The 22,412-nt window shown below is 44.4% G+C and overlaps 1 long non-coding RNA gene across 8 annotated transcripts in view; it reads right to left on the reverse strand.

Moving 5' to 3' along the window:
• The window catches only part of LOC140656050 (uncharacterized), a 69,513-nt gene that overhangs the window by 10,322 nt on the left and 36,779 nt on the right, over window positions 1-22,412 (reverse strand). For 4 of the 8 annotated variants that reach the window (XR_012043951.1, XR_012043948.1, XR_012043945.1 and 1 more), the window contains 4 exons: window positions 20,470-20,672; window positions 18,414-18,592; window positions 15,830-15,886; window positions 5,338-8,794 (listed from right to left, as the gene is read on the reverse strand). This is a non-coding gene — a long non-coding RNA (uncharacterized lncRNA). Of the gene's footprint in view, window positions 1-5,337; window positions 8,795-15,829; window positions 15,887-18,413; window positions 18,593-20,469; window positions 20,673-22,412 lie in introns of those variants that run through there. The other 4 variants (XR_012043949.1, XR_012043946.1, XR_012043952.1 and 1 more) reach the window with 3 other exon arrangements.

Below are 22,412 nucleotides of genomic sequence, written 5' to 3' on the forward strand. Positions count from 1 at the left end.
AACCCCATTTTGTTGCCTACTTTGGCCACAAACGCCTGAGCAGATGATTAGGACACAAAGTCATTACCCAACATAATGGTTCATCACCTTAATTGCACTAAGCGATGCTTTTAAAGCTCACCACCCCAGCTGATTTCAAAGACTGTACCTGGAAAGCACAGCATTTCTAAATGTAGAGGAAACTACACGAGCAAGGTGCAGATGCAGGCCAGACGCTGAAGGCTTATCCAGGCGAGGCTTCCTGCTGATGGATGAGAATTCTGTCTGAGGACAGACTGACAGCTCAGTCCTGCTGCTGGCTTTGTGTAGACACACCCTAGGACTGTGGAGTCTCCATGCAGGACAAAGGAGACATTGACTCAAATGGACTTTGGAGTCGAATGACTTCCCTGGCAGGTGCCTAAGTGCATGCTGCAGCTCACAGACCATACCGTCCATGGTCGCTTCTTTTTGGGGGAAGGGTGAGTGTACCGCAGTCTGTGTAAGGCTTCAGGATTTGGAGGCACTTTATAGGCTCCACCCTTTCTCCTAAGACTGATCCAACATTTAATGATGAAAATTCTAGCTGTGCTTGATTCAGTTTTCCAACTCAAGATCTAGAGGGCTTCCAGCAAAAGGGAGAGAAGAGTGGATCTCAGTTCAACTCCACTCCTCATACAGCATTTTTTAAGCCTGTGTCCCTTCAGAGTCCTACCCACCCACTCAGCCCAAGCAGCCTGGAAACCTGGCCACAGCACAGGTACCTCTAAGGCAGAGCTGGATCAGCTTCCAAGAAAACGCCCTGGTTAGCCTAGCCCAGGGGGATGGAGAGGCACCTCAGCAACCTGCCATGAACAGGGTAGCCCCATCTTGTTTCAATATAAAAACATGCAAGGTTTAGGTCATCAGAAGGCTGCCTTGTAGGCATATTTACAGACAATTACACGTACTCACCAGCTTTTCAAGAAAAAAAAAATAGCAAAGCTTGTGGACTTCTGGTTTGGGTGGCTACACTGTTCAACCTGCATGTTAGGCAGTAAAACACCAGTAGAGCAGAAATCCTCCCTGACTCACGACGAGAGGATCTTGCACCGCTTCATGCAGCTGCAACGGACCCAGTGAACAAGAAGACACAAATCCAGAAAGACAAGATCTGTTTAGAAAACCACACTATGTGTCATGAAATAACAGCCTGTTCCTTTCCCAGTCATGCTACCTAAAGGCTAACTTTGCCTCAGAAAGGGAGATTTAGGCCTGAAAACCTTACATCTGACTTCCCAACAGCCACCCGCTGAAACACACACGTTTTTCCCCTGCTCCAAGTTCTGCTCCATCCCTTATTCCAAGGATGAAGCTGGAAGAGTAAAGAGGTTGCCACTACTCCCTGATTCAGAGCCTTCCATACCCTGCATGGGTTGGAGCAGCTTGTGGATGCTCTAGCTCACTCCCTTGCAGTAAGATAACTGAAGTACCTCATACCAGTAGGAAATGAGGAGAATTAAATACTAATCTACAACCCAACATAGCTTTTTGCACTAGAATGCCAGTGCACAATAACAAAGCAAAAATAACAGCTATGTCTGTCACCTTTGCAACAGCAGGCAGCTTTTCAGTCCAAGTTTCCTGCGTAGTCATTTATAGCAGCACAGAGCAGGTGGAAATCATTGCTGTTCCGATCTGGTGGCATTTTACACCCACTCTGGATCAGGGGAAATCACTCTAAAGAGGTGCAATATAGGAGAGGCAAATGTACAGCACAAACAGCCTTCTTAAGACAAACATTTGGCAGCAGCTAGTTTCCATGCTCACCATCGCATACCTGCAAATAAAATTGGGCTGCCTGGGTAAATGTAATTGTGAAGTGCTCTGGAGTGCCGACAGAAGAGAGGAAGCAGCTTAGATACTAACAAGCACCCATCTGCAGCACAGAGCAGGTGACAGTCCCAGCTCCAGCCTGCACGTCCCTTCCCAGGTCAGCTCACCTTTTGCAGGTTTCCTCCCTCCCCAGGGAGCAGGGGAGGCAAACCTCCTCTTCTTGCTCCCAACAAATTTGCATCTGCCATTCAGAATCTATGTTTTCTTATTACAGAGCTGACAAAGTGACAGCAATAATTAATCTTACTGTGTACAGAGCTGATTGATATCAAGCAGAATTAAACTACTGTAATCAAGTTAGTCCGTTGCAGATGTGTGAAGTGCTACAGTTTATCAAATTCTGCAGGCACACAATTTGATTCTGCATAACGAGGGAGAACAATACCGACAAGATAGCGGAGAGCCACTAATATGATGCAGGATTTCATGAATGTCTTTTTTTAGCTCTTAAAAAGTGCCACACTTGTCAGCTGTACAAAAGGTGCCATGACATGTTAATACATGTCATATCAAAATTGCCAAAGGAGGCTGCACGCTGGCTCCACGGGGATGTGCTCTGTGTTCAAATCAACATGTGCATGCACAGCCGTACTGTAAAACACCAGAACTTCAGAAGCTGAAGGCTCCTGAAATCAAGTAATGGGAGTAAATGTGCAGATCTATAAAGGTGTGAAAAGATGCTGCTAAGGGGGATGTTGAAATAGAAGCAAGACTCAACAAGGACAATTATCTCTGTCAAAGGCTTTCGGTGATTGATGTCAGCTGCCATCACAATAGGAGGAGGGAAAACCACAACATGAATATTTGATTAAATTAGGCCAACCTGAAGTCTCTGCCAGAGCATGTGATGCGACGTGTTTTCTATGGGATGGCAGGGGTTTTTTTCACAACGGATTATATCTTTGTCTTGCTTCATCAGTTTCTTTTTCCTCTTCAGCTGAAGTGCTTTTAGCACTCCTAACAAAAGGTACGGCTTGTCAGTGCTGGGGACATCTGGCATCCCATGCCAGCTCAGCAGCAGACCTGCTCCCTCCCCAGCATGCTCCCCGCTAACCTGAGGTTCAATTATTGCAAACAGGCTGAGGGCACAGTCGGAGCAACAAGACAGGCTGAGCCCATCTAGCAATTGGCTGCCTGCAAAACCAGGCAGACCATCCTCTCCCCCCCAGTTTAGGTCTCTACATTTCTGCCCCTTTTCTTGGTCCTGGCCCTTATATTGACCCCCAACCTCCTTCAAGCTGATTCAATGCACTAAGCAGGCAGATAAGAAACTGGGGGGACAAAAACAAGTGAAGTTTCCTATGCCGCAGCCGGTACAAGGCCAAGGGACAAGAATTTGAGCAAGGATGCCAAAAGTGGGGAAGAGGCACAGCCCTTGTGGCAACAGTAAGGAATTGGCTCAGCTCTCCCAACACCCAGAGGAGCTGCTGTATTCAGAAGGAGCAAGTGCTATCAGGCCTTTATTTGATGTACCTCAGGCAGCTGAGGCAGCCTGGGGACCATCTACACAGAATTTACTAACCCCTTGGTGTTTATTCCCTTTTCACTCATGATGCTTTACACCTAACCTAGATGATAAATCTCCTGTACTCGATCCTGTTCTTCGTTCCCTTTAGAGAACTAAGCTGCTCTGCACTCTCTTAGGCACTATGTGCTATTAACAAATCACTTGCAGCATGTATGTTTGCTTGCAAAGACTAACCTGTAGGGGATGGCTTATTTTCATTAGCAGCCTGGTCTGTTGTTCAACACAGCTCCTAAACCTGAAAGTTGTAACCCAACCTGCCCACTCTGTCTCCTGTTTCAGGGACTTTCCTCCAGACTAGCCAGTCTTTTCTGGCAGATGCCACCAGAATAGGAGTCCCTTGGTACCTCAAGCAACTCCACAGACCATGCTGCCAAGCAGTCACCTCCCCCTGCCCCAAACATGCAACCACAGAGGGACCTGTCCGTCTATCCTGCTGACCCTGTCCTCCCACAGCATGGAAGAAGATGTTTCTAATCCATTGAGGCAATGAAAAATTAGCAAGCAGGAGTGGGTCAGGCAGGAAACTGGATATTTCCTCCCTAAGGAAAAATTGTACATGGCGGCATTTACTGCATGTGTCTCTGTAGGGCAACTGTAGAGCGACTGTAGAGCAACACACTAGTGCTAGAAGAGACTTTCTAGGTTGCTAAGACTCACTCCTGCTATCACAAATAGCTCTTCCATGTAAAATTGCACATAAATTGATCAAACTCTGTCCTTAAACTAATTAAGTCTGTGGCATCTGTTGCAAGGCCATACTCCCCTAATGCCTAAAAGCTCTCTGCCAATTTCCAGCCTCTGTTCAAAATGAACATTTTGCAGCTGGTTTATACTCATTTTCTCTGTTTACCTCCTAGCAATTCCATTGACTGACTCCTTGACCTCATATTATTCAGTGTTTCATTGTGTTCCTTCATGCTCCAACACTAACAAAAGGAAGCACAAACACGGGAGAACACATTCAGAGCAGCAGGAAGAATCATACAGCTTTAAACAATTATGAAGGGATGGGGAAAAAGGTAGGGAATAGCCCACAGCTGAATCTTGCAGTTTTCTGCATAATAAATAAACAAAGAGGGACTAGAAAACTGGATCTATGAGTTTGAAATGAAACAAGATTCTCCATGCCGCACGCAAATGGAACAGCATTAATAATCTCATACAATGGCCACTTCTGTGTTAGATCTGTATTAATGGGGCTAAACAAACACAGCTGGGGAACCGGCTTTGTGGAAGAAGGAAGACTTGAGAAAGAGAAACTCAATTGTTGGAAAGAGCCAAGAAGGCAAATTTACTGTTATTGGAATAACATGGTAGAACTCACTAGACAGTCCTTGTAAATAGATGCGGGAAGTTATGCTTCCTCTGCTCTGCAGAGGGAAGATGAACATGAAGAGGTTGTGTCTTGCCTCTAAGCAAGCAAGAGCTACTTTTAGCGTCATTTGATTCTGTGGAAGAAGGATCAAGGTTCAGGAGCTGGGTGGTGCACGGCTTGGAGCCAGCCAGAAACATGCTGGGGTATGTAAGAGAGCACGGCCCTGCAACAAACAAGCCGCCTTCTTTTCAGTGATTTGCTCTTGCCTGATAGAAGGTCATTCCTTATTCATGCTTCTTCCTTCTCTCCAATTAATAGCACCCCCTCCCCAAGATTACCAGAATGGACAGTACACAAGAGCAGTTAAAAGAAAGCGAGAGAGCTCTTAAAATAGAGCAGTTTCATTTCTGTAAAGCTCTCAAGATTATCTTTCTTGGCTTTCAAGACACTTGTTTGAAACACCTCCTCTTTCAATAATGAAGATTCAAAGTTTCCGAAGTCTTTTATGGAAAGTCTCCTAAAACGTATCACATAATGGCCTTTCAGAGAGAACATCTCGAACTCAGGTGATGGAAAACATCTTCACAGGCAACAAGCAAAGAGGTAACTTAACAAAGAATCATTATAGGAATGACTAGGCTTTCTGCTGGTAACATCAAAGAATTTATTTACTTGATACAGGACTGGAAAATAGACCAGAAAATGTTATAAAATGTTCCAGCTCATCTGAGAGCAAGCACAAAAGCTTCATGTACAGTTACAGCACACTTTCTAAGCTGAAAGCGAATAAAAGCCTTGTGATGAATTCCATGAGTACAAACCCACGAGAAGCTAGAGGCTCTGACCACAGTGCGTTTAAGTATCGACAGAGGTGTAACTTGGTTTCAGAGAAGTTGTTGTTCACAAGTCAAACCAGTTTCCCTTCTATGTTTAAATAAGTTTGAGAATTTTTGAAGTTGCACTAAAAAACTCAAAAATTGATATTTTTGTCATTTAAAAATCACAAAAGCTTAGGTTTTAGTTGCTGGAAAACATTCTTTTCCACATTTTTTCTCAAATAAAAATGTAGAAACAATCTGCAAAATGGTATTTTGGGTGCAATTTCCATTTCTGTCAAAGCTTTTGCCACTGAAAATTCTGGCAAAGATGTTTTGTTGTTGCTGGCACTACTGCTCATTTGTAAAAATCAGGTAAATCACTAGAGACGAGCACAAGCAACTAATGGTCTCTTTATTGCACTATACATTAGTTTCTTGTTTTGTTTGAAGGTACTGCTGGTTTGCACCAACACAAGAGGTTCAGGAGTGAAGTGAGCAGGGACAAGGCAGCAGTGGCAGCTTGCTTACCCACTGAGGACAAGGGGATGCCCATGTGAGCCCAGCAGAACCAGGCACTGCGCCTGCACAGGTTGTCCCGGTTTCGGAGTGAGCCGGCTCTATCGATGACCCACCAGAGCTGAGGATCAGATCTTACTTATTCCCAGAAGCAGGAGCTGAGATGCTTCATGGAGGAGTCTGCTGCTTGGGAATGACAGAGCAAGTAGGATCAGATGGAGCTGCAGGTGTTCACATCCTCATAATGAAATAACATGAAGAACACCACAACTTAGCAGGGTGCTGGTGATATAGCACCTAGCACAATCAAAACCAACTCCAGTTCAGGCTCCAGCAGGCATAGTAGGTACAGTCATTCATGCTTAGCCTACCAGGGCACCTAGCAGAATTGTCTACATTTGTTGGGGGTGAGCACGCGAGAGAGAATATTTATACCAAAACACAGTGCAGACTTGGTTAATTGAAATAGTTCACAAATTCCAGGTTTTCACTGGAAAACATACTGTTTTTTTCTGGTAAAAGCATGCTAGGCCATTCATTTTCACATTTTCGGAACAACATATTCTGTTCTATGTCAAAGAAATGCTTGGGCCAATGCAATCCTTTTTAGCTTTTTTGTTTTACATTTCTGCAGGAAGATGAAAAAAGTTGGGGGGATCAACTGACAAGCATTTTCCTGACACATTCCTAGTTCAGTCAGCAAAGCAAAAAATCAATTCTTCACCCGTTTCTAATGCTCAGGGTCACTAAATGTGAAACACATTCTTTTCCAGTAAGTCATTCCTAATAAAAGGCATGAAACTCAGTGGGCAAATGGCTTTCGTGTAGATCTGGGGACATACAAATTGAAATTAAACTAGTGTCCAGCATCCCCTTTCCTCCACAAAAGATGGGTATTGAAGGGGAATGGTTTTCTAGAAGCTAGTGAATGTATGGGTTAAATTGCTCAATAGGTTTTGTGATTATTTTGCTATCCATTCAGCATAAGTAGCATTTTACCATAGTGGTTTCTGTGCAGAGAAAGGTATTGGACGTATTTCAATGAAACATTTTGCTAATCATCACTATTATGAAGTTAGTTTAATAAATAGATGATAGCAGATGAATGGTCTTGATCTCAATGTCCAATTTTCTTTCATTCCTCTCTTCAGAGAAGGGGCATTTACATTCATGTAGAGAGAGGGGAAGGCAGCAGTGTGAGCGTGTCCCTTGCTGATCTAATATTTTCTTCTCTGTAGCTACTCAATTCCCAGTATGTCTCTGCAATAAAAAATTCTAGGTCTTTACGCAGTGCCTATCAGCATGGTGGGGTGGGGACAGCTTGATTTTCACCACAGGGACCCTCTTGCATCCATCACAGCACAATTTAGTAGTGGTACTAAAAACAAAGTAAAGCTTTCACCATATAGGAAAACAGAGAAGTCACTCCCGTCCTGCTTCAACCCACACTCTTTGTTCAACCAAACAAGGTGTCCGAGTCCCTCTCACCTCTTCAAAACCCAGGGCTTGCTTCACTTGAAAGGGTTTGGAAACTATTTCCAATGTTTTCTCGCAGTTGGTCACTGGCAGTGGAAGATCTCCTCCAGCACAGCTAACCCAGCAATCCCCAGCACCTCCTGCCCCCATCACGCAATCTCCCTCCTGGCCACGCAGCTCCCAGCATAAGCAATGCAGCCACTGTTTCGTATATTTTTCTACTCAGACAAACCATGCACCTCATGATTTCAGGAGACAAAGCACCCCCACAAGAACAGCTTTTTGCAGAGCCGCCGTGGTCCCGCATCCTGTGCCAAAGTCCTGAAGGCAGCGTGCCTGCTGCTGTGGCAAGTGAGGGGATGCTCGGGGGACAGAGATGTAGCATCAACACAGCCCCTGTGCCTCCAACCGCCAGCTCTCAAACCCATCTCTGCCCTCCTTTGCCTGTCTCTTCCTTTGCCCTGGCAGAAGCTCCTTGTCTGGGTGCAGCCCAGCTCTTATCTTTGGATTTGGAAAGTTCAATGTTGCCGGCATGGGTAGGGGACTGCTAGCCAGGTCTTGGAGCTGTACACACAGATCAACGAGCGATGCAGATCCTGAGGCTAAGACACAGGTTGTCCGTAGCAGGACTACAGACCTCTTCCTCCACAAAGGCTCAGGGACAGCATCTAAACACCCTCCCTCCATTCGAGAGTTTCGTATATACTTCCAGGAGTAATTTTGTCATGCCTCCTAATATTAGGAGGTACAGAGCTGGCATGAGAAAATTACTCCTGGAAGTTTGAGCAGAGATTTATGGGGTGGGGGGAGACTGGCTGTATTTCTTGCTTTAGTCCAGCCCACGGTGTGTTCACCCAGTAGCTCGCTCACTCTAGAGCATCACTGTAGCTGTACAAAGACATGACTTTTCCTTCCCCACAGGCGCGCACACACACACACTCAGGATGAAGCTGGAGCTGTAACTCCATCATATAGCTTTGTCACAGCTGTCACTAGTTCAGGAAAAAGAGTCGTGAAACTCCTCTTCCATTTTGAGCTAACCACTGAGCAGTGTGTTAATTTTCTGGGTCAGCATCCCAGGATTTTCCTTTTCCTAGCATGCTGTTCGATACTCTCCACTCTTTGACATCATGTACAACTTCTATAGCAAGAGAGTGCTTAATCCTCTCTGAAGTAATTTCTTTCTTCTTTTACGACTGGAGCCCTGGACAGTCTTGTTATGCTTCAGCCCCAGCGCTATATTTAACTCAGCCGTCTTGTTCATTCTTCCTCTCATCTACAGCTTGGCTAAAAGGAAGAAATTGCAGTCATGAATAAAATACCAGGAAGAAAGTAAATTTGTTCAACACGCTTTTAGGCAAATTGCAGCATCTGGAAAAGGGCTGGATTTCTACAACATTCTTCATTCTGTTCAGGGAGGATTTCCATACAGCTTACTGCTTGGAGGTGAAATGCAAGAGTTAAAAAGATGTGACCTTAGGAACATAACAAATGGGACAGAATTTGAAACAATGGTCAGATAGCAATAAAATTACTCTGGTCACAGTGAGCTGCCTCAGACTCCTGACCTAAGTTGAGGGCTTGCTTCTGCAAATCAGGTGACAGCACATGCAAATGTAGCTCCCAGGGTATATATTTCACAGAATACTTTTGAGCAAACTTTGGCCACCACTGTACAGTCTTGCTCAAGCAAAACCAGTTCAACGTGGCACTTGGCATCACTTCCAAAATAAGAAAACTCCATTTGTCTACATTCAGATGCCACCACACTCATTACATAACTCATTACTCTCCACGTTAGTTCTGACACCCTTTTCAAGACACGTGCCCCCTCATTTTGTTATATCCACAGGATGCAGCCACAACACAGTGAAGAGGAATAACGTGAATTAGGGCTGCCTGATTCTGACTTTGATCATATGGTTGCCCTGCCTCAGCTATATGATGTGAATACAGCCTTCACCATCTCATCCAGACAGCAAGGAATGACCACAATTCATGGTATTGACAATCCTGAAATGTCTTATGTACAAGAATTAGGTATGTTTGGTTTTTGTCTGAGCACCAGTCTTCAACATCTCTACAGTTTCTTTAATGCTGCTTTGTTCGTCTTTAGCAGAGGCATGTTTTCCTCAGGCATATAGAGCTTGCATTGGGGGAAAAGAGGACAGCTTTTTCAGATATCTCTGCCTAAAATGAGGCTCTTACCTACATGCAAAGGCACATGAATATAAATAGTCTGATATTCAGAAGGATGGTAGATCCAGATAATTTTTAATGACTTGGGGACAAAAGTTGCCAATTCTGCCTCTATTCAGTCAGTTTTCTAAATATGACATTTTTATTTTCTGTTTCGCCTGAGCACGCACAACTGAGAAGCTCCAGGTTTTAGCCTTTGAAATGTTAGTACAACTGTGCGTGTGACAGCCCACAAAGCAGACACCAGCACATACACGTGCTTACAACACAAATGTTCAGATAAGTCTAAATTCGCATAAGTGAATGAAAAAGTTCATCAGCAGTCACATTTTTAAACAATTTCAATCTGCTCTATTTCATACGTTTCTCTTGGTGACAGCAAAACCTCATGCAAATCTGCTACATGTTCCCAGCAATAGAAGGGGCTTGCATACACGTTGGAAGCAAATGATGAAGTTCACATTTGGCTTTGAGAGCTAGAACCAACTGAACTTAAAACCCACCTTCAAAAGCATGGCACACACTTTAACAAGGTCTCCATTCCCAACATACCAAGCAAGAACTGCCTCTACGCTGAATCTAGACCCTTTTTGACTGTTCCCCAAATCTGGAACTGATGCCAAAACCACAGATAAAAGAAAAGCACCAATATTTGTTTAGTAGCCAGTTAAAGGCAAAGCAAACTCCTTTTACATTTTAAACTTCAGATTGGTCTGACAAATGAACCAGGAAAAAGATGAGCCAGGAGAAACTGAAGCCTTTAGCCTGTGACATCCTGCTCTCAGCAGGGATTTCTATCACGGACAGATGCTCCATATCCCCAAGCCTTCTTAATGGCCCTGCTTCCAATCACAGCAGAAACGCTATTCTCCTCTGCACCCTTGGCCACAGACAGGACCAGTGGGAGATGGTGCCTCCAGCCACCACCCAGTGGCCAGGGAAGTCTTCCCTATTCCCACTGCCCCTGTGATAAATAAGGGAGGTGTGGAAAGGCCAGTTGCTTTGCACCAGCCAGCCGGGAGGTTGGAGGAAGGCCAACCTCCTCATTGTTCTGTGAGGCTGCTCACAAAGACTCTTTTTTTATTTTTATTGTTTTGTGTCCTTTTTGTTCCACCAGATCCACTCTAAATAGGCATTTCCTTTGCTATTAATGAAATCTGCTTCAATTTCAAAAGTTCTGTTTGCAGGCTGTAATCTCAGTCCCAGTCCAATTTAAATATCTGTTGTTTTGGTAGTGGACTTCTGGACTACGTCCCTCTAGCTCAATGCCAAAAACATAACGGAGAAAATTTCACCCACCGTTAGGAGCCATCTGGTTATGCTGCTCTGAAAAGTGAGACAGATAAGGAGCTGTATGATACCCATGTAAGGCAATTTGCTGGCCTGTTTATCGTACCTGACTCTGGGGTGCACAGCTTTATTCTGATTTGATAAAAAGCAAAGGAGTACAGCTGCAGCACACTGCTGCTTCACTAAGCCGACAGATGGGCATCACTGTAAGGAAGCCACATGGCATTTTTTTGTTAAATTCAGCTCATTAGGTTTTATCTGCAATATGTTGCTGTATTGGCAGAAAACCTTTTAGCGAGCAGAAACATTAGCCAAAGTTTGTCAACAGATATGGAGAAGATCCTATTGTGGCAGGATATGTGCTGGGGCAGGGGTGGGGTTTGATTGCTTCTCAATGCTCAGAAGTCGGCTCTGCAAACTTTTTTCAGCTCGCTCTATAATTTGTACCTTAATGGTATTCCTGACTAGCATACTAATAGAGCTGCTATTCACAGTTTGCGATTGTTGGTGCATTTCAAGACAGTTCACAAATCACTTTATCTGAATAGGTGCAGAAAGTTGGTCAGCAAAACCTGGAAAGTGGGAATTTTTCCTTGCCTCTGACAGATAACAAAAACCTAGATGCCCACATTTCTGTAAAAGTGAAAAGTACATTTCAAAGTTGAGAACCACGTCTGCTTTTACAGGCTGTATTGTTTTGAGTTGTAAGCAGTCCTTTCCTATCTTGGGTCACTGCTTTAATTCCAATGGGCCAGTTTAACTGTCCTCAAGAGGAAAATGAAGCTAATTTCCATGCATTAATAGCAGCTTTGGCTACAGTTCGGTAAATTTAATATTTGGAAAGCAAAGCAAAGTATTTTCAATCCACAGAAGAAATAACAGAAACTTTGGAAAGTTTCTCCTCAGGCAAAGGAATTGAATGGGCTGCTCTGGGAGCTCCCAGGCATTTCAATGCCTGCTCACCTGGGAGCCCCAGTACCGGCCATTTCAAAGAGTTGGGTCTAAGTGAGGTACGTGGCCAGCAGGACGAGGGCAGTGATCGTGCCCCTGTCCTCGGCACTGGTGAGGCCGCACCTCGAATGCTGTGTTCAGTGTTGGGCCCCTCACTCCAAGAGAGACATTGAGGGGCTGGAGCGTGTCCAGAGAAGGGCAACGGAGCTGGGGAAGGGTCTGGAGCACAAGGCCGATGGGGAGCGGCTGAGGGACCTGGGGTTGTTTAGCCTGGAGAAAAGGAGGCTGAGGGGAGACCTCATCGCTCTCTACAACTGCCTGAAAGGAGGTTGTAGAGAGGTGGGGGTCGGTCTCTTCTCCCAGGTAACAAGTGATAGGACGAGAGGAAATGGCCTCAAGTTGCACCAGGGGAGGTTTAGAGTGGATATTAGGAAGAATTTCTTCACTAAAAGGGTTGTCAGCATTGGAACAGGCTGCCCAGGGAAGTGGTGGAGTCCCCATCCCTGGAGGTGTTTAAAAGACATGTAGTTGTGGTGCTTAGGGACATGGTTTAGTGGTGGACTTGGCAGTGTTAGGTTTAAGGTTGGACTTGATCTTAAAGGTCTTTTCCAACCTCAATGGTTCTATGATTCTATTAGGAGCTCTCACAGGTCCCTCTGACACACAGATGTGCACCAACTTATTAAAGGCCATTTAGTTAGCCAGGAAGCAACTGCATCCACATCTTCATCCAGGTCAGAAGTGTGCTTTTGAAGCAAACATCCTGACCATTCCCACTTTGCTTTGGATTACGTCTATGAAGCAGCCTGGGAGCACACGCTCTGGATTCCTCTTGGGTGAAACTAAACCACCAGATGAGCAGCAATAACGTCCCGGTCCTTAATGGGCACTCAGTCCATGAATTTGTCTAAAGGAATCCCCCCAAAACGTACACAGTATGGACATCAGGGTCTCAGCACCATTTCACCTTCCACATCTACAGCACTGGATTACTTGCTAAAGGAAATGCATTGAAGAATCTCTCGTTTTAATTTATGAGTGGTAAATTTAATTTTACACTGGGGGCTTTCATTTACTTCAAATTCAAACTAAATCAAATCAAACTCAACCAAAATTTAATAACTCCAGCTTAAACCAAAGTGGGAATATCCACACAGTTTTCTGGTTACTCTAAATTTACCAGTCTAACATGATACCTTGAATTAAACCATACCAACTCAACATCTCAATGTAACCTTAGTAGCTGTAAAAGAAAACATTTTTCAGTAATGCAGAGAGTTGAGCTATGTTTTCCATTAGTGGAAAATGTGATCACATTCTGAGATACTTCGTATTTTTATACTGTCTTTTATTTTTAGCTGTTTCTGTATTAGAGCAGTGCCCATTATCTTGCTATAATTAAAGGTCACTGCTCCTGTTGCTATGTATAGCTATAAAACTTCATGGTAGGCTGCCACATCTTGACCCAAAATTAATAGATGTATCTTAGATCATATATTTCCCCTTTCTTCAGTTGCCTAGCCCACGTGCATATAATAGACACTCTCCAGCTCTCAGCCATTTTAGAGTGTATCATCTGAAAGATACTGCAAAAGGGTCAGATCACTGTTTCTGGGAGACACAACTGTAGTGATCCTTGGTATCAATCACAGACCGGGATTTCACCAGCAAGGAGCCTGCAAGCTCCCACAGTGGGGAGCACGCCAGCACCGCTGGTTTGCTGTCTATTTGCCAGGGAAGACTTGAGCCCATGGTCTCCTCCCAGGAGGCGAGCTACAGCACTGGAGATGGCAGGGATAGCTGCTGCCTTCGGGAATCACAGTCCTCCTACAGCAGCGCTACCTGAGCAAACTAGGTGTGGGAATCACTGGCTTAAACCAAAATCCCTTTTGGGTGGATTTGCCTTTTTGCTTGATTTCTGCAGAGCAGCCAGCAAAGTGGAATGCTAACCCATAAGTAAAGTTCACTGGCATTTTTGTCATTCAAATAAATAATACCTTAGACTTATTGCCAGCTCTCTCTGGCCTTACTTCTGCTGCCATGCAGTCAGAGCTTATTTTACCGTGGGTAAAATGGAATCTATGAAAGCAAAAGATGGTTTCATGTGTAGAAAAGAACAGATGTAAAGTTGGCTATATGCTTTTGACCTTTTTCTTGTCGTGATGATCTGAATATGCTAACCAACAGTGCAACAGAGACTACAAAATAAGAGAAACATTTATTCCCTCAGAAATAGTCCTATTTCCCAGTAATCCATAATCTCTGCTCATTTCAACACCAGATGTTTTCCTCCATCTCAGGCATTAGAAATTTTTCTGTCCCTTTAAACTTCAGTCTTGCTGGGGAAAAAAAAATACAATATCTAGTCACACATGAAAGAGCTAAGCTCCATGGTAATTGAAGAGCAGAGATTCTACACTCCAAATTCTGCCCGAGAGCTTCTGTGGATATTGCCTTTCAAGGGCAGAAAGGGGAATGGCTTTTCCTGATAACCATTGTATATATAGATACTACAGGAAAAAAGCAAAGGGCTATCAGCATGGTGGGAGGGAGTGGGAAGAAGAGATGGCAGGCTTGACTTTGGAAAAACGCCCCCAGGTTTTACCTGAGACAGGGTCTGTATAAAGAATTAGGTCTTGACTCTGCTGAAAGTAAGAAAAATCTTCTGGCACCCAAGTTGTAATTGATATTCATGAAAATGTATGAGATTAATGTACTCACTCAGCACTGCCCTTCAACCTTATAATGACTGAAGTCAGGTCTGAGAGGAAATGGCAGAGAATAAAGAGAAGCAGGAAAAGTATCAGTGAAACAGGGAAGGGGAGCAAGTGAACAGAGCTGATTGATTGAAATATTTCCTTTCTATGGATCTGCTGGCCAAATGCTGGTCTCTTTAGCACCACATAACACTGGGGTTACGTAAGATTTTCCCTGCTGACCTGAGCCACTAACACACCCTAGATCTGTGCTCTTCCCAAGCGTGCATCAGAGACTGTAATAAGCTACTCCACAGGAAGCTTTTCTGATCCTAGAAGAGCAGCGCTGACCCTTCACTGTTTGGTTTTCGGCACAAGACACAGGACCAAAAGGACCTAGCAGGCTGCAGATTTCCTGCAGCTGTGAGCAATGCTGTGCTAGAAGCATCAGGCAGGAGACTCTCCAGAGCTTGGATGCGACGTGCCACCAAAAGCTTCCCGATGTCGTGGTACACATCTGTGTTTGTATATTGTGCCACAGGAAGAGAGCAGAGAGATAAAAGGGCCCCGGACTGTAGCTTTTGTTAGAGTTTTGTCACAGTTACTCCCTCCCTCAGTCCTGTAATTTAGCAGCCCTAGGTGCTAACTCCTCATCATGCTACACCTTGCAGTACAGCAGAGAAAGCCTCTCGGTCCCTGCCGCACCACTGAGCTATGTTGCCTGGCTGTACTGTGAGCAGTCTGCCTTCTGGGCTGCCTTCCTCTACCCAACCAAAGGCCAAGGCTTTTAGCAAGCAATCTGGATGTTTCCAAACAACCGGAGCTCCCTCATTCTTTGTCAGGGTCTCCTTTACACTAATCTTTTTTCTGACCATCTTATTTTCTGAAATGCTTCATCAGGTAACTATAAAATCCCATCTGTGGCACTTCATTTCAAGGACCAGCAGGTTTTGCATGCTGGCGCTGTCTCTGCTGCAGAAAGCAGGATCAAGAACAAGCATTTTTCAAGCAAGTTTCCTGTTGAACCTCAGGAGACTCCTTTGTCTCTCCTTATTCATTTCAAGACAGCAGAACTTCACGCACCAGACGTATTCTCTTTACAACCTCTTCAAAGCAATCATTGTCCCCTGTGATGAAATTTCTCAGAAGATGAAGTTGTCCAATACCCTGACATGCTGCCACTTACTTTTTGTTTGTTCCCTTTATCCTAGAGAGGGTGATCAGTGTTGCCTTGTCCTTCATCCTGCAGAAAACAGAGATGCATGTCCTAAAATCATTCAGCCAGTCTTTGGAGGACCTTGCCCTAACCTTGAACACTGTTACTCTCCAGCAGAACATTTTCAGCTCTTTACATTTTGCTGATTGTCTTGACAAGAATTCCAACTCCCTGTGCTTTCAAGGTAGAGCAGGAGGAGGGTGTTGAGAGATAGCAGGTCATTCTGTCCTCTGCCAATCATCATCATCATCTTAAGAGACACTTAGTCCAGTGTTGGCCATGGCTCGGTCCTGCCTTTTCATTAACATCCTTACGGAAGGACTAGACCATCATATGGTACTAAGTGAAATCTAATTGTGGAGCCAAAGAAAACCTTCCTGTTGACCTCTGTCTATGATTAGTCTCAGTAACAGAGTTTGCCGTATTACCCATAGACCCTTGCAGAAATTATGGTGTTCCTCTGGTGTACTGGAAAAATGCAAAAAAGCAGCTAAAAGAACTGTAGGAAGGACTTTGTTCAGGGTGGGGGGGCTCAATGGAAGCATCGTAAGGAACAAAATTGTGGTGATGCACACCTCCCTTGCTTATAACCCCTGTCTGGCTCTACCTACACTGTAGAATGTCTTCTCCCAAAACTGTGGTGTAGCTCAAGGGTTGTACAGTAGATAATTGCCTTCTCTGCTCAGCTTTGCTGGCATGCGATAGCAAATATGTGTACAGCACATTTGACATAAGACTGGACTGCTTTACAGTGAAAGAAAACTTGAAGCTTATTGTGGAAAAGAAAGAAAGTGAAAATTTAAATATCGCTACTGAAATACTACCATGGAACCTCCTCGGAGTAGTGTTCCTATACTCCAAGTTTCTCCAGAAGCCACGTACCCTGTCATATTATATCCCTATCCCACAACACAAAATATTCTCCAGGGTGAGGAGACAGCTGTTCGCGGTGCATGAGGGAACAGGTGGTCCATCTGAGAAATAAAATTCCCAAGACATCTTTTCAATATTTCCAAATAAAATGTTATTCTCACTTATCTGACTTAAGGACAGTGGGATAAGTAAAGGACAAAGCAGGGGCTTTTCTCAAAAAGTTTAACTTCACTGAAAGCCCAGTTTGCTGTTAAAAACAGTTTCAGAGGACGTTTTCAGCCAAATCTAACACATTTCTTAAGGCTCACAGATGAGTGTGCTGGAGTGCACTTTGGTTCACAGGCTGCTCAGGGGAGTGCAGCAACGGCAGTGTTTGGGGAGGAGCTGCTGCCAAGAAAGTGGAATCATAGAATTGTTTAGGTTGGAAAAGACCTTTAAGATCATCAAGTCCAACCGTAAACCTAACACTGCCAAGTCCACCACTAAACCATGTCCCTAAGCACCACATCTACACGTCTTTTAAATACCTCCAGGGATGGGGACTCCACCACTTCCCTGGGCAGCCTGTTCCAACGCTTGACAACCCCTTCAGTAAAGAATTTTTTCCTAATATCCAATCTAAACCTCCCCTGGCACAACTTGAGGCCATTTCCTCTTGTCCTATCACTTGTTACCTGGGAGAAGAGACCGACCCCCACCTCTCTACACCCTCCTTTCAGGGAGTTGCAGAGAGCGATGAGGTCTCCCCTCAGCCTCCTTTTCTCCAGGCTAAACAACCCCAGTTCCCTCAGCCGCTCCCCATCAGCCTTGTGCTCCAGACCCTTCACCAGCTTTGTTGCCTTCTCTGGACACGCTCCAGCCCCTCAATGTCTCTCTTGTAGTGAGGGGCCCAACACTGAACACAGTATTCGAGGTGCGGCCTCACCAGTGCTGAGTACAGGGGCACGATCACTTCCCTAGTCCTGCTGGCCACGCTATTTCTGACACAAGCCAGGATGCTATTGGCCTTCTTGGCCACCTGGGCACACTGCTGGCTCATATTCAGGCGGCTGTCAACCAACACCCCCAGGTCCTTTTCCACTGGGCAGCTTTCCAGCCACTCTTCCCCAAGCCTGTAGCGTTGCATGGGGTTGTTGTAACCCAAGTGCAGGACCCGGCACTTGGCCTTGTTTAACCTCATGCAATTGGCCTCGGCCCATCAATCCAGCCTGTCCAGGTCCCTCTGTAGAGCCTTCCTACCCTCAAGCAGATCAACACTCCCATCCAACTTGGTGTCATCTGCAAACTTACTGAGGGTGCACTCAATTCCCTCATCCGGATCCTTGATAAAGATATTAAACAGAACTGGCCCCAAAACTGAGCCCTGGGGAACACCGCTTGTGACCGGCCGCCAACTGGATTTAACTCCATTCACCACAACTCTCTGTGCCCAGCCATACAGCCAGGTTTTTACCCAACGAAGAGTGCACCTGAACAGCTCTGCAAATTGTGGTGTCTACTGAAATAAGCTTAATGGGAATTTGTCTTTTTTTGCTAAGGAAGTCTCACTTTAAAAATTAAATCCCACTTCCTCTTAAGAATCATAAAAGAGTATGCCATACCAAAACTTGCCTGTACTTGGGTATGGTGCACATTTCATTAAAATCAAAGGAATATTGCTTAGGGCCCTGCTCACTCTTACTGTGTAGTAACCTGATCGCAGGACATGGGTGTTGCTGCAGTAACTGCATCGCTGCACGTGCACGCTGCCGTCCTTTGCCCTCCACCGCAAGGAACACGTGGGTGGATTGAACACGCTGTCTCCATGGATGCTGCAGTGATAGCTGGCAAGACGCTGAAGACTTTCAGATCCTATTGACCCTGGTGGGAAGGGAGGGGATTGAGAATCTCCTCTGGCCCTCGCTTTGCTATTGTATCTTGTTTAAAAGGGCTGTTTGTACCATTATGACAGAAGTAGGTCACAGATAACCCTTACCAGTTCCCATCTACCCACTTTGCTACTGATGTGGATTAGCACAAAAAAAGTAACATTATTCTTTTCTCACATAAGGATGATGCAAATTACCTTCTCATGTTTAATTCCATTGCAAGAAAAAGGGGCAGCTGAGCTGCCCACATCTCTTTTTTATTTTCTTCTGTATATTTTTCACTGGGTTACCAGGACTTCCCCTCATCCCTTTCGTATCAGCAAAGAGACAAGACCTTGTTAGGTTGCCTCTTTGTATTTAAGAAACCAAATCTGTCCCCCCTGCTGGCATTGAAAACCCAGGGGAAAGAAAAACACTTTCTGACCTCCAAAGTATTTTCTGAGTTAAGTAGATCCTTTCTTTTTCACCAGAGACCGCAGAACAAAGCTGGTAGTGATCAGTCTTTATGAACTGAAGAGATATTGGGAACCGATGCAACTCGGCATTCAATGTGCCATTACCCCAGAGACGAATTCCCTCCAATTTACTTTCCCGGTTTTGTTTCTCTCTTCTGTGGCCGCATTGTCCTCCCTCTACGCTTATCCCAGGGCTGAGCAGGGAAAGCGTCGAGGTCCAAGCTGATAAACAGCAGATGAATTCCACCACTGTACTCAGCAGCTCTTTCTGTACTTTAATTGACTTCTTAGGTCAATCAGGACTTTATAGGCCAGTTTTTCCTTATCTTGAGAGTAACAGTGCACATATGGAATGGAGACATTTATATCCAGCTCCAGGAACAGCATGCTAACTATATTTATCTTTCCAGGCAATTGTGCCAGACTCATCACCATGGTACCTGCAGTGCACAGACTTTTAGCTACAGCCTGTTGATACAGAAGCCATTTGGTAGCCCTCATTCAAGTGCTGGGAGCCATGAAGTGCAAGGGACCATTGACACTGCTCTTGAGTTCTTTGGGGAGGAGGCGGAATGTTAGTCTTGTTAATCATTTCTTACTGTTTGCATCGTAGTATGCTCTGGTATGCTAAGTGCTTTAGCTCTCCTTCCAGGCTGAGGGTTTGTGGATTATTAATCATCCCTCCTTTCAAATATATAAATCATGATAACAGTAAAGGCAAAGGAGGAGAAGCAGCAATCTGCTGTTAACCCTTCCACCTCAGAGGATGTTGTCTTCCTGCCTGATAGATTTTCCTGATCTCACCAGGGGTCCTGGGTTGTCCCTGTGGAAGTCACCTCTCCAACAGAGAGACCCTTACATGTTTAAAGCCATCCTCAAGCCCACTCAACACAGTAATCTCCCATCCACCAATCTGGGGGTTGCAGGCCAGGCCCAGAAGATGACTAGGAGGTCCCAGGTGCCAGGCTCTTATAATGAGGGAAAACAGTTGGCTGGAGATCAGACCCCACTTCATTCTGTGTATGAGGACCTGGAACAAAAGCACACAGCACTGCTGCAGACACAAGTATCATTGGGTGAAGAGAGAAAGGAAGACACCTTGGGCATTGAAAAAAACACAGGGAAAATATGCTTGCTGGGATTCTTAGGTCCATAGAAATTGGGCTAATTTAATAAAGATTCACAGATGACTTGCTGCTAATACAATTCTCAGACTGAAAAAAAAATTCCCTCCTTCTGAATCATTCTAGCCTTTGCCTATGCTAAGGCAGTATTTTTGAATTGGAGCAGACCTTCCTCAGCTGGTCTAAATATTATATCAAATAAATACTTATTGGAGTAAGGCTGCATCTAAGCCAAGCCCACAGGCTAGACAGTCTTCTAGTCTACAGGAAATCTTTCAAAGTGTACAGACCTTCGTCAGCGCCAGAAATCTACGTTGACTTCAGTCCCAGCTAATGAAGTTCTCAAAAGCCAGAGCAAGCCACTGCTCAGGCTGGACTCTCTTTCAAAGCTGCAACAAGCTCTGTCATCCAGGAATCACATCTTCCATTAAGCTCCAGACAGTGCATAACTATACGATGTAATGTATCGCTACACTCCTCCAGCTCATCACAGCTAGGAAACAGTTCAAAAATAAATAAGTTTATTCTAAATAAATTTGCAATAAACAAATAGGCTCAAAGTAGGGTTATTTTCAAAATTGTCATTTTTTAAAATAAAATCTTTACAAAACTGATATTTCAGGATAGGAAGGAAAAAGGAATGGTTACGAAAGGTCTTGGAAAAAAACTTTCAATAAGATTAAGATTTAGTACTGGAAAAAAAGATATTTTATGATTGAAGACAAAATTTGCAAACCAATACCACCTGAAGGGATTTATCTCAAGGCAGCATCACGATCTGCTCACAGCAAGACCCATCTCAAGTGATTTATCTCAAGACAACAACGCCAGCTCTGATTTCCAGAGTATGTGTGCTGGTAGTATTTAGTCCAACAGTTTGGCCATTTTAAAATTAAATATAGCACAGAATGACACATTATTGCTAATTGTCATGACTTGTGTGTATGTTTTATGCTGTGGCACAGATTAATATTTTGGTTTTTTTCCTGTTGTGCTACAATGTTTATAGCTAATAACAGTAAATCTGCTTTTTATGTCACTAGTCAGCCATAATGCTCTAAAGGCCTTGCAGCAAAGCCAAGCAGCCGAAATCCTAATTACAGTGATGATGACTGGAAGCTGTAGTTCCAGTATTTCTAAACATTGGTTTGATTTCAGGTTTAACTGTGTCCTAACTAGGCATGTTTATAAGAGATCACAAAAGGCTGGTTTGTAAGTATATACAGCCAGATTCTCATGTAAATCAGGGTAGTCCCATTTCAATCCCCTGGGCTCCAGCCCCAGGGAAAGGGTTGGTGTCAGTGGAGCTACATCATTTTACAGCAGCAGAGCCCATTACATTTAAGAGTTTGCAGCACCAGAGTGGGTCTTAAATATTGAAGGTTTTATCCTGCAATGGGCTAAAAGGATTCACATGTCCTTGGAGCAGCAGGCATTTAGTGCATCTCTGGAGAAACCCAGTCCTCCACATAGTCATTTTCTGTTATCATCCGAGCAAAGCTATGTACGTACTGTCACAGTGGGTGAAATTCACCCCTATGAAGACAGTCTGCATGGAGCACACCTTGGTTCGAAGCTCACTTCAGCCTTTGAAGTGAATACAAATGAATTTATACAAGGGAAAAACTCCATCCTCTCTGAATTATCCTTTGTACAGCCCTGGAGCTAAAAACCCTATGCACAGAACTGTATCGTGAACATGCATTCAAAATCTCTGCAGATATGACAGGGTCAGTGCAATACCTCTGCTTAAATTTAGACTGACAATTACAGAGAGCAGCTCTAGCATTTCTAAAAGGAAAAATATATCTGATTCCCCTCCATGCTAAGACTCAATAGGTCCAGCAAAAAGTGTCTAGAATACCAGCAGCGCCTCAAGAGACGTAATAATCGATCTTATCTGCATAACTTATTCAGGTATTTATAAATAGCTAATAAAATTGAGAAACCTGTAAGTGTATGAAGCAGGAACAAAAGATATGAAGATTGTTAAATCAATGTAAACTGCTACAAAGCTTTCTCGCTTAGCTGTGATTAAGCCACGGCAAGCTTCAGCCCTTTGTGTTCTGCCGCGAGAGCGAGGATCAGCAGAGGCATTGAGGTCCCACCTGGGCAGCCTAGGAGGGTGGAAGGGTTGGTGTTGGGAGGGAAAGCCTACTGCCCAGCTTTGCTCGTGGGCCCATATGGGGATGGTTAGTAGTCTAGCTGTAGCTGATAGCAATTTTTCACATGG

The sequence above is a fragment of the Ciconia boyciana genome, chromosome 8 (assembly GCF_034638445.1).
Source record: "Ciconia boyciana chromosome 8, ASM3463844v1, whole genome shotgun sequence".
NCBI lineage: Eukaryota > Metazoa > Chordata > Aves > Ciconiiformes > Ciconiidae > Ciconia > Ciconia boyciana.